A 19,346-nucleotide genomic window follows, 5' to 3' on the forward strand; every position below is an offset into this window, starting at 1 on the left:
AATACCCTATCTTTTCACGAGACTATAAACTGTATGACGCAAGGACCCTGTCTCTTTTTGCTCTTCACTTTATCCTCATTTCCTAGCATAATTCCTGCTACATAGTAGCTTCTCGATACAAATTTAATAAATAAATGGATGAATGAGAGGCAGCTAGATGTAAGAATTCCAGAAGACCCTTCGTTGTGCCTTTTCCCAAGAACTTTTCTGCAAGGCTCAAGACCACTTGGCTTCTTGTTAAAATTAAACCTGAGGTCTGTTGGGAGTTTTTCCACAAAGTGAAATTTCCTGCCCTCCATACCCTGCCAAGTGGTGTGGTTTCTTTATACCCTTGGTCTGATGTCTGCTGATGGTGAACTTGAGATGATGTCGTGCTCCGAGAGCAGCTGGATGGCATATGCTATGAGAAAGCTGGGATCCTCCACGGTTCTGATGTGTCATTCCTGTAAGCAAACCTGGTATCTTCCTGAGAATTTTATCCCAAGGTCTCCTATATTACACAGATTAATTCTTACAGATAGGAGGGGCCTGCTTTGGAGCAAGTGAGGCATATGTTGGGAGCTGTTGGGCAGGCCAGCTCCAGGTGGCCGAGCATCCAGCCTCCTCAGCTTGGAGCCTGGGTCAGCCTTGCGGCTCTCCCCTGAGGGCTGTGTTTCCAGCCCCCGCATTTAATAAGCTGAGAGAATTGAAAACAGTAAAATATGGAAGATAATACACCAGTCAATAAAAAGATCAAGTAAACTAAGAAGAAATAAAAAGATGGTAAAAACAGTAAAAAAAAAAAAAAAGGCAGCTGGCAAAGTGATAATATGAACTAAAAATAAACCAAATAAGCTAAAAAGAAATGAAAAGATAGAACAAAGACACGATAAGGCAAAGGTTAGAAATAAAAGATGGAGAATAAAAAGATAATACAATAACAATAAATTGAGAAGATAAGATGAGATAAAAGCAAATAGTATGAAATAGCTAGAACAAAGACGGAACAGAGATTAAAAATGACAGAGATAAGTAAAATCATTAAAACCAGAAAAATAAAAGACTAAAGGGATTAAAACAATAAAATGTGTTAAACCAATACCAGAAGAAATAAAAAATTTAAAAGACTAGGTTATGGCGGAAGAGAGTAATAGATCAATTTTGTTTCAAATTAAGCTAATACAGCAATGCTAGTCCAAAACCTGCCCCTGGGGCGCCTGGGTGGCACAGCGGTTAAGCGTCTGCCTTCGGCTCAGGGCGTGATCCCGGCGTTANTTATGGCGGAAGAGAGTAATAGATCAATTTTGTTTCAAATTAAGCTAATACAGCAATGCTAGTACAAAACCTGCCCCACCGGGGCGCCTGGTGGCACAGCGGTTAAGCGTCTGCCTTCGGCTCAGGGCGTGATCCCGGCGTTATGGGATTGAGCCCCACATCAGGCTCCTCTGCTATGAGCCTGCTTCTTCCTCTCCCATCCCCCCTGCTTGTGTTCCCTCTCTCGCTGGCTGTCTCTATAGCTCTGTCAAATAAATAAATAAAATCTTTAAAAACAAAAAAAAAACCTACCCCCTTATGCAGACACGTTCTCGGAGTCCAGGAAGCCCCAAGCTTCTGCAGACCTCCCAACCTCTAAGCATCCCTATTTGAATATTTGCTAGAGCTGCCCTTAAAAAGCACCATGGACTGGGGGCTTAAACAGCAGAAATGTAGCTTCTCACAGGTCTGGGGGCTAGAAGTCCATGAAGGGAGGCTTCTTCTGAGGGCTCTGAGGGAAGGATCTGTCCCAGGCCTCTCTCCTTGGTTTGCTGACGGCCATCTTCTCTTCCCCTCTGTGTCTATATGAAAATTTCTTCTTTTTATAAGGACACCAGTCATGTTGGATTATGGCCCACCCTACTGACTTCATTTTAACAAAATTACCTCTTAAAGACCCTGTCTCCAAGTATAGTCACCCTCTGAGGTACTGGGAGTTAGGACATACGAATTTGGAGACACAGTTCAGCCCATAACAGCACCCATGCAGGGAGTCCCTGGCGGGATACTCTCCAGGCAGAGAGATGAAGGCAGAGAGCAAGACCTTTGACCTCTTGCCTAGTTTAGGGCCTCTGACAGAACTGATTTTTTTCTCCTTGATTTTAGTTTCTTTCTTTTCTTTCTTTCTTTCTTTCTTTCTTTCTTTCTTTCTTTCTTAAAGATTTTATTTATTTATTCAACAGAGATAGAGACAGCCAGCGAGAGAGGGAACACAAGCAGGGGGAGTGGGAGAGGAAGAAGCAGGCTCATAGCGGAGGAGCCTGATGTGGGGCTCGATCCCATAATGCCAGGATCACGCCCTGAGCCGAAGGCAGACGTTTAACTGCTGTGCCACCCAGGCGCCCCTCTTTCTTTCCTTTCTTTCTTTCTTTCTTTCTTTCTTTCTTTCTTTCTTTCTTCCTTTCTCTCTCTCTTTCTTTCTAGATTTTATTTATTTCTTTGAGAGAGAGTGAGAGAGTGAGAGAACAAGTAGGGGAAGGGGCAGAGGGAGAAGCAGACTCCTTGCTGAGCAAGGAACCCCACATGGGACTCGATCCCAAGACCCTAGGATCATGACCTGAGCCGAAGGCAGAGACTTAACTGACTGAGCCACCCAGGTGCCCTTGATTTTAGTTTCTGATTAATATTCTTCATTTCACTTGGACCCACAGGGCAATAAGGCTGAGTCCTAGAAAGATAGAAAGTCCTAGAAAGTTCTGAAGTCCCTAACCCATATTCTTTCCTGATGTTAAGGTCGCTGGGAGCAAGAAATGTCCTGGCAGACAGTCTCCTATGGCTAATGCAGAGGCCCATCTGGGAGGTGGGGCTGGGGCTCCTGGCCTCTCATGCCAAGAGACTTCCGCTCTATCTAGAAGCACTTGTGAGAGGGCAGGTGCCTTCCAATTCCCCCCAAACCGACATCACAATTTCTAGCAGAAGTTTAGAGTTTATATTTCATTGTCTTCTGCCTTTTCCAAATAGGGAAGCCTGAGAGAGCTGGACCAGAACACTTGGGAATGAGTTTTCTATACTTGGTTTCTCCCTTGGTCCTTGAGGTGGAGTTCAGAACTGTGTGCAGTAGAGAGAAGCCTGGAAAATCCTTCTCCTCTTATCCTGGAGAAGAGGAAACACAGACCCATAGAAGAGGCAAGCCAAAGATCACCTAGTTCAATATCCTCGTTAAGAGTTGAGGAAATAGANGGGAACCTGGGTGGCACAGCGGTTAAGTGTCTGCCTTCAGCTCAGGGCGTGATCCCGGCGTTATGGGATCGAGCCCCACATCAGGCTCCTCCGCTATGAGCCTGCTTCTTCCTCTCCCACTCCCCCTGCTTGTGTTCCCTCTCTCGCTGGCTGTCTCTATCTCTGTTGAATAAATAAATAAAATCTTTAAAAAAAATANAGAAGTTTAGAGTTTATATTTCATTGTCTTCTGCCTTTTCCAAATAGGGAAGCCTGAGAGAGCTGGACCAGAACACTTGGGAATGAGTTTTCTATACTTGGTTTCTCCCTTGGTCCTTGAGGTGGAGTTCAGAACTGTGTGCAGTAGAGAGAAGCCTGGAAAATCCTTCTCCTCTTATCCTGGAGAAGAGGAAACACAGACCCATAGAAGAGGCAAGCCAAAGATCACCTAGTTCAATATCCTCGTTAAGAAGTTGAGGAAATAGAAATCCAGGAAGGAGAGATTTGCCCAGAAGTATTCTCTCTCTGTCTCTGTCTCTCTCTCGCACACATGCACATGCACGCCGGCGTGCACACTGAGCAGGGAGATGGAGCCCAGGCCCCAGGCTGCCTTCTGTCTAGGCTGGCATCATGGGCTTTCAACCTGCATAGCTGCACAGGGCGCCGTGCTCAGAAGGGCCCGTGCTTGATTTAAGGCTCTGCTACCACCATCTTGAATTCTTAACAACTTTGCAGCAAGGGGCGCTGCCTACCATTCTGCAGTGGGCCCTGCCGGCTGCGAGGCCAGTCCTACCGCTTACTCCAATCAGGAAGGAAGCACCAGCCACTCAAGCTCCTTTTGACCACAAGCTGTCCAGAGCAGAGGCTTGCTTCCAGTTCTTGGCACAAGATAAGCCCTTCAGAAAAGAAGAAGGAAGGGGAGGATGCCTTTGCTTCAGGGCCCGAGGCACTCTCTCCCTAGCCTTAATTCCCCAGTGAGTTCTTCGCTAGGGTGTGAACCTCACAGGCACCCACCTCGAATCTCCAGCCTGCAGGCTGGGCCAGTCCCAGCCCTGTGTTCTTCAAGATCCCCCGTCTCCCTGGCAGAAACCCAAAGGGGCGGGACAGGGGAGGGATGAAAGGAAAGTGAAAGTATCAGCCTCTCTGGATGGCCTCTCCTCCTCCTCCTCCTCCTCCTCCTCCTCCTCCTCCCTCCCCCCGTTGCCATGGAGACCAGAACAAAGCCTCTCTTTCCCCTCTTTTCTGGATTGTTAATTGTCTTTACTCCATGGTGCCTTTGTTAATTGTTGCCAGTCCCCTCCCAGGATGAGGATCTAGGTCTCCTCAAGACAGGAAAGAGGGTTAAAAAAAGTTAGGTGGTGGGGGTGGGGTACTATAAACCAGGTGGTGGGGGGTGGAGGGGAATGAGGAGGCCACCTCAGGATGTCCTAAATTCCAGGGGCTGCTGGGAAGGGAACAACCTTCTTCACTTCTCTGCCTCCCTCCCTCCCTCCATCGGCTGCCCCGGTTCAGGTGGGGCCCAAGGCCCCCCTCTGTGGGAAGGACTGGGAGAGAAGGAAGGAGAGAAGAAAACACCCATTGTGCAGGGCCTTACTGTGTGTGGGCGCCCTCAGAGGGAGGTAACCCTGCCTTTGCACCCATTCCAAATTGATCAGTAAGACATGCGACCTGATTTTTGCCCCCAGGGTTTGGGGGGCAAATTTGCAGGGAGAGAATGTTTGCTAGGTCTGGAGGTGAGACCTGATACTCCAGCCCTCTTCCCCAAGCTGACTTCCCCATGGTAGCTAGACATGGGAAGAATGGAGTGGAGAAGTTTTGGAAGATTGTGTGTGTGTGTGTGTGTGTGTGTAGAAAGGACTCACATCACTGGCATTAGGGGAGCACATGCACTCAGTGAGGTCCCTGTGTGTGTGCATGCAAGTGCGTTGGGGGTGGGGGTATGGGTTGAGTCCTCTGTCCTTGGGAGACAGTCCTCCAGTTGGGGGACAGGTGGCCAACCATCACATAAGAAGCAGAGAGCTGTTGCTTTTTATTTATTTATTTTTTAAAAGTAGGTTCCACGTCCAGCGTGGAGCCCAGTGCGGGGCTTGAACTCAGGACCCTGAGATCAAGACCTGAGCTGAGATCAAGAGTCAAACACCCAACTGACTGAGCCCCCCCAGGCACCCTGAGCTGTTTCTAGCTCGAAGGCCTGGGCTAGAATTTGGGTTGCTGAATAACATTCCAGTGCTAATTCATATGGTTTCGATTCTAAGGGCCCTAAAACCCCATAAGAAGCAAGACAGGATGGTATAGCAGAAAAAGCACGGACTTGAGGGCCAGAAAACCTGGGTTCAAGTGTCAACCCTTCCCCCTTCCCCCCTTGCAGTCTTGGCAACTTTGCTTCCCATCTTGGAGTGTGGTTTTCCTCCTCGGTAAAAGAGAACAGCTCCCATCTTCACAGGACTGTTGATAGATAAAAAGTCAGCCATAGGCAAGATACCTCTCCTGACTGCAGAGAGGGAAGATGGAGGAGATGGTTCTGGAAAGCTGATTGTTTCCAGATCTTATACGTTCAGATTCTGATAGGCAAATGAAACATTCTGTGAATCAACGTGTTATCTCCTTGGTTCACTTCCATACCCAAGTGGGAGTCCGGGAGAAAGCCAAGTAGAATTGAGTGGAGGCCCACCACACTGAGCCTGGCTCTGAAGGGGGTTCCTGTGGCATCTTCCACAGTGCGAGGCCACCTGAGCTCAGCACTTCTGACTGGCGAGTCTGGCTGCCGGTATCTAGAAAAGCACGTCCTCAGTTAGTAGGATGAAGAGTTGGTACCCTGACAAACTGTACTAGGCTGGGCCTACCCTGACTTGACCCAACCAACAAGCACCCTCCTCTAGGCTTTGCAGAGGAAACAGCCCTTTGTTAGGTCCTAGGGAAAAGCTGGGAAGACCTGAGGCAAAGCAGGACAGGAATTTCTCGCTGCTCTTTCTTTCTTCCAGCTTCTCAGCTTACTTTCTGGAACTTTCTCCCTCTCACCAGCCCCTGTGACACTGAGGAAAGTGATTCACTCCATTCCGTGACTTTAATCCTTTTACTACTTCTTCCACTTGCCCCTTTGTCTCTAACCTTGGAGGTTAAAGGGAGAGTGGGGAACCCCAGCAGCCCTGGGCAGTGCAGCGCCCCACCGGGGTCTCAGGAACGGGCAGCCACGTGAAGTGCACTGGACGTCACCTCACTGGAGCCAAAGTCTTTCCTTCAGCAAATATTTTCTAAGCATCTACAAAGGGCTCTGGAAATTAAATGGAAAATAGAGCAGACAAAGTTTCCCTCACAGAGCCCACAATCTAAAGAGAAAACAGGAAAAAAAAACAAAACAAAACAAAACCAAGAAAACAGAAAACAGATCAAGTAAGTATGAATTGTGGTGAGTGCTATGAAGCAGGAGAATAAGGTGTGGAGAATGATCTTGGGGGTGGGGTGGGGGGAGTGGGGAAGGGACAATAAAGAAAGGAACATTTATGTCCAGACCAGAGGATGAAAGGGAGCCTGCTCTGGGAAGAACAGGGTTTGGGGAAGTGCTGTCCAGGTAAAGAGATATTTATATGGCTTGAAGTCTGGTTAGAGGCTGACCTTTCTTTTTTTTTTTTTTTTTTTTTTTTTTTTTAAATTTTTTTTTTTTTTTTTTNATCTTGGGGGTGGGGTGGGGGGAGTGGGGAAGGGACAATAAAGAAAGGAACATTTATGTCCAGACCAGAGGATGAACGGGAGCCTGCTCTGGGAAGAACAGGGTTTGGGGAAGTGCTGTCCAGGTAAAGATATTTATATGGCTTGAAGTCTGGTTAGAGGCTGACCTTTCAATATGGAGATCTGATTGGGATTGGGCCGTTTGTAACATAAGAGTTCAGGATTGGAGGATACGGCAAGGGGAGGGTCTTGAAGAATAAACAATTGTTTGATAAGCTAGTGGTATGCCAGGTTAAGCAAACTATTGTCCCGAGAAGGGGGCTGTTTGAGCAGTCTNGGCTGACCTTTCAATATGGAGATCTGATTGGGATTGGGCCGTTTGTAACATAACAGTTCAGGATTGGAGGATACAGCAAGGGGAGGGTCTTGAAGAATAAACAATTGTTTGATAAGCTAGTGGTATGCCAGGTTAAGCAAACTATTGTCCCGAGAAGGGGGCTGTTTGAGCAGTCTATTGTTCAGATAAATTGATTTTCAGGAAGTTCCTGGAGCAAATAATGAAATTATTTACTAGTTTACGGGCTTATCTTCCTCGGCAAGAAATTTCTGGAAGAAATATTAAAGTCATGGCGATGTAAGCAGCCTTAGTGAAATGATGTGATGGCAGGGGGTCTCGATTCTCCGAAGCAGTGAGGCTGTAGTGGTCTCACTGAGAGATGGTGATGACCCGGGCCAGGGTGGGGACAGTCAGGACAGAGAAGAGGAGGACTAGGACATATTTGTGGAAATAGATCAACAGCCCTCACTATGGGTTTTAGGCTCAAACCTCGGGTGGTACCGTTCCCTGAGATGGGAAAGACAGAACACAGTGTACGCAGGTTTGGGGGTGGTGGCTAAAGCTCCATCTTGGAACGTGGTAAATTTAGGATGTCTGTGAGAACCTTAGGTAGAAACGTCGAGTGTGTGGTTGGATGCACGAATCTGACGTGCGCTAAGCCATCTGGAGAGTGACATAAAAAGCTGGGAGAATCATCAGCACATTGTCTGTTTGTTTATTTGAGAGAGAAGGGCAAAAGGAGAGAGAGTCTTAAGCAGACTTCCCACAGAGCCATACGTGGGGCTCGATCTCACAACCCTGAGATCATGACCTGAGCCGAAATCAAGAGTTGGAAGATTGGTGCCCCAATAGTTGGTATTTAAAGCTATGGAAACAGAGCCGCGTGGGCGGCTTAGTCGGTTAAGCATCTGCCTTTGGCTCATGTCATGACCTCTGGGTCCTGGGATCGAGCCCCCCACTCAGGCTTTCACTCAGCAGGGAGTCTGCTTCTCTCTCTCTCTCTCCCTATGCCCTCCGCAGCACTCATTCTCTCTCTTTTTCTCTCACGTAAATAAAAAAAATCTTTTAAAAAATGATGAAGCTATAGTAACATAACATTTCATCTATGGCAAGAAGGGAGAGAGGAAAATGGGGTGCAGAAGGGAGTCCATGGGAAACACCCACCTGGAGACAAGGTGGAGGAAGGAATATAAATAAGGGAGGCTGAGAAAGGACAAGTGAGGTCAGAAGAAACTCAGGGGGGCGTGGAGTCAGAAGTGAGCGTTTCAAGGAGGGAGTGGTCCACTAGGTTAAATAGTGTCATTTTGATGGGTGTTCCCAGGAAATGGTGTGGTAGTATAGAAAGACCGAGAATCTTTAGTCAAACAACTTCCTCCACTTACTGGCCATGATCTTGAGCTTCATTCTTCTTACCTCTAAAATGAGGATGATGATACCAACCTCACAGAACTGGGATGAGGTATGAATGGATACTGTATTTGAACACAAGATCGTATATGTATGTTGTCCTACTGTGTGTAAGACACAACAGGCAGATACTTAAAAATCTTTCAGGAGCACCTGGCTGGCTCAGTCAGAAGAGCATATGACTCTTTTTTTTTTTTTTTAAGATTTTATTTATATGACAGAGAGAGACACAGTGAGAGAGGGAACTCAAGCGGTGGGGAGGGGGAGAGGGAGAAGCAGGCTTCCCACTGAGCAGGGAGCCCGACGCGGGGCTCGATCCCAGGACCCTGGGNCAAAATCTTTAAAAAAAAAAAATCTTTCAGGAGCACCTGGCTGGCTCAGTCAGAAGAGCATATGACTCTTTTTTTTTTTTTTAAGATTTTATTTATATGACAGAGAGAGACACAGTGAGAGAGGGAACTCAAGCGGTGGGGAGGGGGAGAGGGAGAAGCAGGCTTCCCACTGAGCAGGGAGCCCGACGCGGGGCTCGATCCCAGGACCCTGGGATCATGACCTGAGTCGAAGGCAGACGCTTAACGACTGAGCCACCCAGGCGCCCCGAGAAGAGCATATGACTCTTGATCTTGGGGTCATGAGTTGGCGCCCCACATTGGGTGTAGAGATTACTAGATTGCTAAAAACAAAAACAGAACAAAAAAACAGTTGAGTGTAGTGGCAGTGATTGATCGGGAAGGGTGGTCTAGTGGATGGGGGATGTCGGGAAGAGGAGGGCCCACGTCCCATCTCTCTGTTCTTCCTCTCCCGCTCTGCGGAGGCTGAAGACAGCTACAGGGACGGGGGAGGGGGAGAGGGAGAAGCAGGCTTCCCACTGAGCAGGGAGCCCGACGCGGGGCTCGATCCCAGGACCCTGGGATCATGACCTGAGTCGAAGGCAGACGCTTAACGACTGAGCCACCCAGGCGCCCCGAGAAGAGCATATGACTCTTGATCTTGGGGTCATGAGTTGGCGCCCCACATTGGGTGTAGAGATTACTAGATTGCTAAAAACAAAAACAGAACAAAAAAACAGTTGAGTGTAGTGGCAGTGATTGATCGGGAAGGGTGGTCTAGTGGATGGGGGATGTCGGGAAGAGGAGGGCCCACGTCCCATCTCTCTGTTCTTCCTCTCCCGCTCTGCGGAGGCTGAAGACAGCTACAGGGACGGACCCATAAAGAAGGTGCCCATTGAAGCTGATCAGCGGTCAGAGAAAAACAGCCAGCTCTATGAAAACACAGGCACACTGGCCAGGAGGAGGAAAGGCTTTGTGGCACTTGGGTAACTCTTTCATTGTTCCTGAAATGGCTTCATTCAGTCATCCAAAAGCCATTTGCTTAAGAGTTACTATTGACTTGTCCCACCTCCATCCCTCTGCTCCCTTCTTTCCATCCTCCCTGTCCCTAGCTTACCTCAGGCCTGTCTCATTTCTACCCCGTGACTGCCACTGTCTGGTCATGGGCCTCCCTACCTCCAGCTAGACTGATCTCATCAGAGGCCCTCCTTAGTATCCCTCAGGGACTCCCCATTCCCTTCAGTCAACCGATGGATCAACAAGTATTTATCTAGGGCCTGCTCTTTGCCATGCTCTCACTAGGCACAAGGGATGCAACAGTGAGCCAGAGAGACATCCCTGCTCTCAGGGAGCTTGCAGTCCAGCGGGGGAAGCCATACAAATATGTACAACCCTGGGCAGGGAGGGGTGTGGGGGGGTGGGGGAGGGCTTCTGGAGCCCTCCAGGTAGATGAGGCACCTGACCCAGATTGAGCTGTCAAGACACGCTTCTGGAAGGATTCATATGTGGGCTGAGAACTAAAAGATCAGTAAAAGGATTTGGGTAAGGAAGGCCGTGGGGAATGATGAAATCTAAAGCCCCCAGAAGGTCCTAGGAGCCTGGCGGACCATCACCTGCTGAGAAGATGGGCCACTTACACTGCTGGCACCTTATTTTCAATTTCACCATTGCCCCTCCTTTCACCTGCTCTACTTCCCGAGACCCAGCTCCGATAACACCTCTCCCAAGAAGACTCTGATCCCTGTCCTCACACCCGAGTGCCCTTGGTGGTCCCTGTGCCCCCTGTGCCGGTCCGACCTTGGCATTGTTCCACTTCACAGTAATGGCATGTTCACTCATCTGTCTCCATCAGGAAGGGGGAATCTAGAAAGGGCAGGGCCCCCTCTCATTCATCCTGGTGTCCCCAGCACCCTGTTGGGCCAGGCATATTGTAGGCATTTAATAAATACGCTGAAATAAAGGAATCCACCCCTTTATCTAGAACCAGCTCAGGAAAACAACAAACAACAAACACTGAAGAGAGTGCCAAATGCCAGGCCTGGAGAGAGTGGTCTGAGGCATTAGGAAGCAGTCTAGCTGCAGGTGGGATGAGGTTCCTCAGGGGGGTTCTGAAATACGGTCTGAAACACTCAATCCTGGCTGGCTGGAGGGTTAGGAGGCCGGCAGTTGGATGGACAACTTCTTGGGTCTTGCTCTAAAGAGCGAAGATTCTCGGTAGCGACCCTCATACCTGGGCAGGGGGAGTGGGCAGAATCCACCTCTTCTATTCTCACCCGCCTCCGCCGCTCTCCCCTCCCCGACCGAGGTTTCCAGCTGTGGATGCCTGGATGGACCTGGCTGCAGGGAGGAGGAGGGAACTCTCTGTCCCTCCCTCCTTCTCCATCTCCCCACCCTTCCTCCTTCCTCCTCCCCCTGCCCGCTCTCTGTCTCCCTCCCTCTTTCTCCTCTGAGGCTGTGGAGTCGCCTCGTAGCAGCGAGCTGCGAGCGCCCTGCTCCCAGTCCCGGCTTGAACTGAACTGTGCAAGTGGCGGCTCCTGCAACCCCGGCCCAGGAGCGGCGAGCCCAGGTCTGAGCCCGGGGCGCAGGGGCCAGCCGCCCAGGCCCTGGTTCGGGACCGAGCCGAGGCGCGGAGCGGGAGAGCCGGAGAGCCGGGCGGGCGGGCCGGCGCAGCGTCCGGGCGAGTCAGGGAGCAGGACCGCGGAAGGCAGGGAGACGGCCGCAAGCAGAGGGCAGAGGGCAGAGTGCAGAGAGCGGCCTGGCTCGGCGGAGGGCGCCGCCCGGCCGGAACCGAGCTCTCCGCCCGGGACGGCGGCTGGCGGCGGGGCGCGGACCCAGGGTGGCCACGAGTCCGGAGCGACTCCCCAGCCCACGGCGGGGGGCGTGCCTCCTCCCAGCCCAGCCGCCCCAGCCCTGCGCGCCGGTCAGCTGCGTCGCGGGGGCATGTGAGCGGGAAGCCCAGGCTGCCAGCCGCGAAGACCCGTTCGGAGGAGGAGCAGGAGCGCGGAGCCCCGAGCCCGGCGCCTGGCTGAGTAGTAAGTGCGCCCCCTCGGCTCCCGCAGCACGCCGCTGCGCCCCTCTCCCCAGCCCTGCGAAGTTTGACACTCGCGCCCCTGCGTTTCTGGGCACACGCCGGCTCTCATCTCTGCGAGTTTTCATCCTTTGCAAAGTTTCTCGAGAAGGAACGGACCCCCACCTACCCCCCAACAACGCCGGCCAGTGGCGGCTTCTCGCGGGCCAAGCCGGGTCCTTGGGCAGAGGAGTGGCAGCCCGGTAAGACCGTGGCGGTGGGGGGGGGTGCTGTGTGTGTCTGTGTGCGCACCACGCTAGCCGGCCTAGGGGTGCTCCCCTCCCCCGGCCTCGCCGACCCGCTGGGGGCACAAGGGCTTTCTCATCAGGCTGTCTAGGCGTCCAGTTCAAGGATTTCCCAACGGGAAGCTGGGGCGACCTGTGCGCGCCCCGCGTGGGGCTCGGGTGCCGGCGCCCAGACGCCGATCGACCCCCTCCCGGGTTGATGCGGTGCCGGGGGCTGGCCACGCAGTCCTTCCCACCCTGCCAGGTTCGCACCCCAGCGGACCCGCCGGGCGCTGCATCCTGTTTGTTTTCTGCTCCGGCCGCTCCTGTTTCACCCCCTCCCACCTCCCACCCTAGCCGCCTCCTTACCACCCCCCACCTCCCGCCTTTGCAGTCGGAGGTGAATCTCTGCATCCCGATTTCTCTGCAAAGCAAATCTTGCCTGGGGGTAGGGAGGCGGGGAGGTGGGGAGGGGGCCCGTCGCTCTGTTCCCAGAGGCTCGCCATTGTTTTCCCACCCCGCGCGTTCCATACGTAAACACACACACACACACACGCACACACGTGTGCGCGCCGGCTGCTGTGACACGCGCGCACACACACATACACACACGTGTGTGTGTGCGCGCGTCGGCTGCTGCGAGTCCCCAGACGCGCAGGGATCGGCCGCGGGATGTTCCCGGCTGCCCGCCTGGCCTTCCAGGCTGGAGGGGCCCCATTACTTATCTGGGGCTGGGGAGGGCGAGAGACGTGGGGGCTGCCGGAGAGTCCCGGGAGGGGCCGCGAGCCCGGGCCTGGGCGGGAAGTGAATTTTGAACTTCAGCCCTGGACCTTTCCGGGAGGACCCCGGGCGCACGAGCGGCGGCTCCCGGCCCCAGGGCCGACGGCAGCTGCAAGGACTCCAGCGGCGCTCTTGGCAGCCGCCTCCGTGACTGGGGCTAGGAGGAAGCCGAGGAGTTTTCCTGGGAAGTTCGCTGTGACTCTGTGGGAATTTCCGGGCAGGGCGCCTCGGCGCTGGCGCTGGCGAAGGGGTCTGGCCAAAGCCAGAGGAGATGCTGCTGCTCTGGGCGGAGCTTCGCGATCGGGGTTTCTACTGTGCTCCCTTAGGAAGTGGTGCTCCACAGGCTGGGGTTCAGCACATTTTGGTTCTAATTCGCCTCCTATGGGCAGCGTCAGCTCGGGCGAGTCCCGTAACTTTTCCAGATTTTCCCCTGTGCGGAATGGGCAGACTTACGCGTACATCTTTGAAACTGACATCAAATGATCAGTTAAGGGATAATGGTTTGGAAAGCATGAACTCCAGGAGGATAGCGACCCCCCTGGTGGGACCACTGAAAGCCACGTGTAGCTTAGTGGTTAAGAGCCAGGGCTCCGAAGGTGGAGCCTAGACCCTGCCACTGGGGACATGATCTTGAGCAATCCAGCCTTACTGCTCTGTGCCTCAGTTTGCTCATCTGCAGCTCCTAGAAATGTGCCTGGCACGTAGTAAGTGCTGGAGAAATGTTAGTGTCACTGCCATTATTAACTGACCTTGAAGGGAGCCCAGAAGGGCACTTCGGGATTGTGCTCCTTTAGTCCGCTGTAACAATTGTCCACTTCTGGGAAGGAGGAAACCTCACACTTCTTCCCACCCTTTCCTGATCTGGGCTCCTCAGAGTCTCCCTACTCCTTGTCTAGTTCCATGTTGTGAAGTCTTTCATCACCCCCATCCCACACCCCCCATTATTTCACAGTTTTTGTGAAAGGCACTTTATTCCCTCCTTTCCCTCATTCTTCAAAATCAGTCTTGGCCCACCTGCAGTCTTCTCTCAGTGGAAATCAGGCCCCAGGAAGGAAGCATCTCCACAAGGGTGTCCCCTGAGTATCCTGGCTTGGGCTGCTGGCTCAGGATTGGATGCGCATTTGTGTCTCTGGGGCTGGGTGAATTTCTGGAGAGAGGAGCCCAGGTGTCTCGGGCCCTTGGGGGGAGGGGTGAATGGAGGAGGGGGCGTCAGGTGGGACGGACTGAGGCTGTTCCTGGGGGAGCTCTGTTCCCTGGGTGGCATCTGTGTCACCTGCTGCTGGGGCTCACTCCGGAACCTGGAATATCCCAGCTGTCTGCGTAGCCTGGATGGGAAGTTTTCACCTTCAACTTTCCACTTGCCGTTAGAGTATTTTCTAGGCGATCGGGTTTGTCACGGGCTCCTTGTCTGATTTTCTGGACCCTGCAAATCCACGGCGCCAGTAAGGGACGAGCTAGGTGACAGGAGGGCAGAGCAGGTGGGTACTGCCTGGGACAATGGGCTCCTCTTTCCTTTCTCCGATTCTCTAGCCCCCACCCGGGCCTGGGGGAGGGCGGCCAGGAGGCTGGTGCTTGGTGCTTGGAGATCCTGCTGGCGGGCTGTGTTCAGTAATGAGAGCCAACATCGCAGTCCCCCCTGCCCCCCATTCATGTCTTTACCAGAAATGTGTTGGAACGCTAGTTATGCTTCAGGCCCTGTGCTAGGCAGTGGGGCTTTAGGGCTGAGCAAGACAGGTAGTGTGCCCACCCTCGAAGTAAGTAACCAAGACAACATTAGCCCCTATGTGATGTGGCGGAAATGCAGCATGGGGATGGCACAGAACACGTGCATTGAGGCAGGTGGGGTGGTCGGAGATTGGAGGCTAGTGGAAGCCGCCCTTGGGGGAGGGTGGCTCAGTTGAGGCCTGGAGGGTGAGAAGGAACCGTCTGCACAAAGACTTGAAGAAAGGATCCAGGCGGAGGGAATGAAAAATCCCTGAGGCCGGGGCTAGCCAACAGCAGCGTGGCTGGCAGGAATCAGAGGGGAGGGCCAGAGCCTGGTCACACGGGGCTGCTAGGACTAGTTGGGAGCTTGGATTTTATGGCCAGTGTGATGGGAAGCCATGGGAGTTTTAAGGACGGGAGTGACATGATCTGATGGGTGATTTTAAAAGATGATTTACTATATAAGAAACATCATCAGAGTTGCCCCAGGGGACGGAAACGGTGGCTGAGGGATAGGTTGGGATGGAGGAAAGATGGTGTTTTCACTCTGGACCCTTTTGTCCTGCCCGAACGAAGTGCCTTGTGCATCTGTGAACTATGCCAAAAGAACTAAACCCCCAAAAGTGTAGGTAAAGAAAGACTAGCTTATAATTTGGAAAACGTATATAATAAAAAGGGTGAAACCCTATGTAAAGCTCTGGGGTAAAGTACTAATTTCGTACAGATAATTGTGCACACGCACACCCCCACCCCCCCGGCACACATGCATGAAGAGAAGACTAAGGCTGCCTGGAAATGTTTACAGAGCTAATTCCAGATGCTGGAAAATGGGTGGTTTTATTTCCTTCTTTTGATTCTTCCAGTCTTCTACAATGGTCACGAATGACTTTAATAAGTGGGAAAAAATGTGAAAAAGAGAGGTCACTTTGGCTGCCAATAGAGGGTAGTTTGAAGGGAAGCAAGAACGGAAGAGGCTAGCCAGAAGGCCCACTGGATTCAGAATGCAGGTAGGGTGGGCCGAGGGGAGGTGGTTCTGAAGACGGAGCCAGTGGGTCTCACTAACCACTCTCCGCTCTTGCCTAGAGAGGGCATTCCATCCCCAACTCAGATTTTGTGGTCAGGCATGTGGTCAGTCCTGGTGAAGGGCGATTTCCAGTGCTGCCATGGCTTTGAAAGCTTCTTGCGGTCCAGCTTCATTCGTACCCCTTCTTTCCTTAGTGGGGAGAGCCCCAGCCTGAGCATTTTGCTACTCTGATAATTAGCAGATTCGGGACAACATAATGTATCCAGTGAGGAGTTAGAGCTGGGAGTTAGAGCTGTTCATCGGTTAACAGCTCTGGGCCTCTGTTTTCCCATCTGTGAAATGGGACGGCAGCCGCAACAGTACTTAACCTCTCACAGCTCGAGGGGGCGCTCACATCCGATTAAGTGATTAAGTGCACAGCGTGCCGTGAATGGCGTGGGTGGGCCTGGGCGTGTTGTTGCCGGACAAGTGTTGGCCGGAGAGGCTCCAGGATCTACTCCCTGCCCTTCAGGAGCTGGCACTCCACAGGTATACTCCTCTCCGGGGGTGCTTTGAGATTGGCCTTGTTGGGTAGGTCCCCCAGAAAGCCTCTGGAAAAAGTGGAATTCAGATGCCACTGGGCCTGCGTGCCCCTCCCCCAGCCACATTCAGAGGTGAAGGGGAGCCTTTGAAAAGGATTCTGTGCTGGGAAGGCCCAGCCAGGCCCACAGCAAATCGTGCTTTGAATGGGAATTATTTTTGTGCTCAGTGTTTGCTTAAGAGGGCTCGCTCCTGTCCAAACTCGCCGCAGTCCTCACCCTTTGCTCGTCTCCTTTCTGGAACCTGGCTACGACAGCCGGGCTGGGAAGGCTGTCCCAGCGCCCGTCACCCGGCAGGGAACCAGGACCCATGGAAGGTGGCTTTCACCTCCTGTCATCTCCCTGTCTCCCTGCTCCCAAGCAGGAGGGCGTGCCCTGGATGGGGTCTTTGCTTTGGGTCACTTCCATGTTGGCTGCGTCTTCCTTGTAGTCCTCCTTCCAACTCCTTGGGAAGGCTTGCTTAGGAAGTCTGTTGCAGGCCAGCTGAGCAGGGCCGACTTCAACCTCTGCTTGCTTCTCTGGTCAGGTGGGATTCTGTTCCTTTACAGAATTTGAATACTCTCTGAGCAGCAGTGACTTCCTCCTGCTTCCTCCTGAGAGTGGGCACAGTGGGAGACGCTGTCCAGCTGGGCCTGCCGGAGACCCCTGAGGCCATTCCTGCTCAAGCCTCGTGGTGGTGAAGGTCCCTGGGACTCCCTTAGGAAAAGGTTTTCCTCGGCCCTGCATGGCACGTGGCATGGAACCTGGCAGTTCCCACGTGCTACTCCAGGCGTAGTCTTGGCTCTCCTGCCCCTGCTTTATTTTGGAAGACCCTCTGTCCCTGTGACCTGCCACATTTGGGAGGAGCCAGGGGCCCTGCGGCCCTGGCCTTGCCCAGGCCCCTCCCCCCACTGGGTGCTGTCTGGAGGGATCTGGATGGACCCAGACATGGGTCAGTGCCAGTGGTCAGACCTCCAAGAGGCTGTGAGGTGAGGAGGAAGTGGCTGGGGTTTCCCCACCTCCTCCCAAGGTCAACCGCAGGCGAATCCAAGGCCTGGGTGTGGCCAGGATGTGCTGCGTGTGTGGCCCGGCATCTGGGGGGGGCAGGCAACCAGGGGGAGCAAGCTGCTGGGGCTGAGATGTGTGCCCAGAGGTTGAGGTGTCCCAGCGTGTGTTTTGAGGGGAGAGGTGTGTTTGGGGTGGTAGAGGAAGAAGAGGGAACAGTAGCTCCAGCTTCCCCCTTTTTTCCCAAATAGCATCCTCTCCCCAGGCGCTTTCGGTCACTCTGGGAAGACTGACACACGCCCTCGAACCTGAATTCAGTTCCCTCGACACACATATTCAGCCCCACTGCAGGACATTAGGGTTTAAATGGCCTTGGCCTGAATGAAGCCCCATAAGCGTCCCTGGGGATTGTGGCCAGGTTGGGAGTGGGGAGAGGTTTAGTGTTACCCCCACATTGTCCCCTGTATCTTCTGGGGACATGTCCAAGGTAGGGTTTCAGTGTTTTGGCTTGAGGAGAGGAGAACCGGAAGGGGCCACAGACTGGGCCGGAATCCTGGGGCTCCCTTCCCCCCTGGTGGTTTAGGTCTGATCCCTGCCAGGCCTGGAGCTCCCTGGGGGATCCGCCCCAGAGGAGGCCGGACTGTTCTGCTCCCCTCGGCCTTACCTCCCCCAGTCCCCGCCCCCTGCTTGACTCAGAATGGAATGTGCAGCCTGTGGAACAGGATGGGGTGAGAACTAGTCCCCAGAGGGCCTTGATCCAGGCCTTCTCCCTTCCCCCCACAAAGGGAGTGGGGCACCCCGGGGCCGGGTTCTGCTTCTTGGCACTCTAGGCGTGCCCCGCTGCCATTGCAGGGGTCCAGGTCCCGCCATGTGAAGGAGCAGCCAGGGTTGGGGGGGTTTCCTTGGAAGTCCAAGATGAGGGCGGTGGGCCATTTAGAGGCCAGTGGGGTAGCAGACCAGACAGACCCATCCCCAGCTCTAGTAACGGGGGGGGGGCAGGGGTCACCCTAGACCAGCATCCTTTGTTGACTTTTTAAAAAATTCCAGCTCATATTTCTATTCTTATGTGTGTTTCTTCAGTTCCCCGAAGAACTACGACACTATGCATTACTTTTGTAAGCAGCACGGAAAGGTTTTCAAATGTATCTAGAACTGCCATGCAGAGCAACAGAAAAGTCAGTGTTTCTCTGGCAGACAGGAGTTGGGACCCACACTAGAATATTCTGCAGCAAGAGGGGTCGCTGGCAGGAGGGGTAGTAGTGGCAGTAAGGCTGGCTGGTACCCTTTCCAGGTGACAGTTGAGTGGGCCCGTGCCCTCCGGTGCCTTCCTATTCACCCTGGCACCTGGCAGGAGGCAGCAAAGGGAGTAGGTCCTGCCTTGAGCTGCCCTCACAGCCACTCCAAAGAGTTAACTCTTGCCTGGCCACACAGGCTCCGCAGGGCAGGCCCTGTGTTCTCCTCAGCGGGGAGGGAGAGGAGTCTTCTGCCTGTGGGGTGTAACGGGGTGTAACACTGTTGAAACCACCCCCAGCCCTACTGAAGGAGCTGAAGTCATTCCTTTTTCCCCATGAGGCTTTGGTTCCAGGCCTGTCCCTGGAGGGGTGGGTCCGGTGGGGAAGGAAGGGCTAGGAGGGGTGAATGAAAGGTTAATGGGGAGGGGCTGGAAAGAGGCCTGGGTGTAGGTACAGCCCGGCTCTCAGGCAGGTGGGGTGAGGAGATTGGAGAATGAATAGGGAGGTATTGAAAGCAGAGGGAGTGGCCCCTCTGGCCCCTGGGAGACCAGGCAGTGCCTTTGAGAGCCCCAGGGAGACTGGGGACATGAGACCAATGTCAAGAAGGAAAAATGAGTGGACTAGAAGGCCCGGGAGAGCCAGAGGGGGGCCCTCCTCTCGTCCCTCCTCCAGGACCACCAATTCTCCAGAGCCTCGGGTGCCAGACAAGATTGGGGTTTCAATTCCATTCTTCCCCGGGGAGGGGCAAGGCAGTGGGTAGTGACCCTCCTTCCCTCCTTTTGCTCTTTGTAAACTCCGTTGCCTCCTTCTGTGTCATCGGGAACATCGATCTGCGGCCACACC

At 53.2% G+C, this 19,346-nt stretch overlaps 1 pseudogene; it reads right to left on the reverse strand.

Moving 5' to 3' along the window:
• Nucleotides 1–8,563, reverse strand: part of LOC109489463 — a 13,904-nt pseudogene extending 5,341 nt beyond the window's left edge.
• Nucleotides 8,564–19,346: the final 10,783 nt, after the last annotated feature.

This window comes from Ailuropoda melanoleuca, chromosome 8 (genome assembly GCF_002007445.2).
Source record: "Ailuropoda melanoleuca isolate Jingjing chromosome 8, ASM200744v2, whole genome shotgun sequence".
NCBI classification, from domain to species: domain Eukaryota; kingdom Metazoa; phylum Chordata; class Mammalia; order Carnivora; family Ursidae; genus Ailuropoda; species Ailuropoda melanoleuca.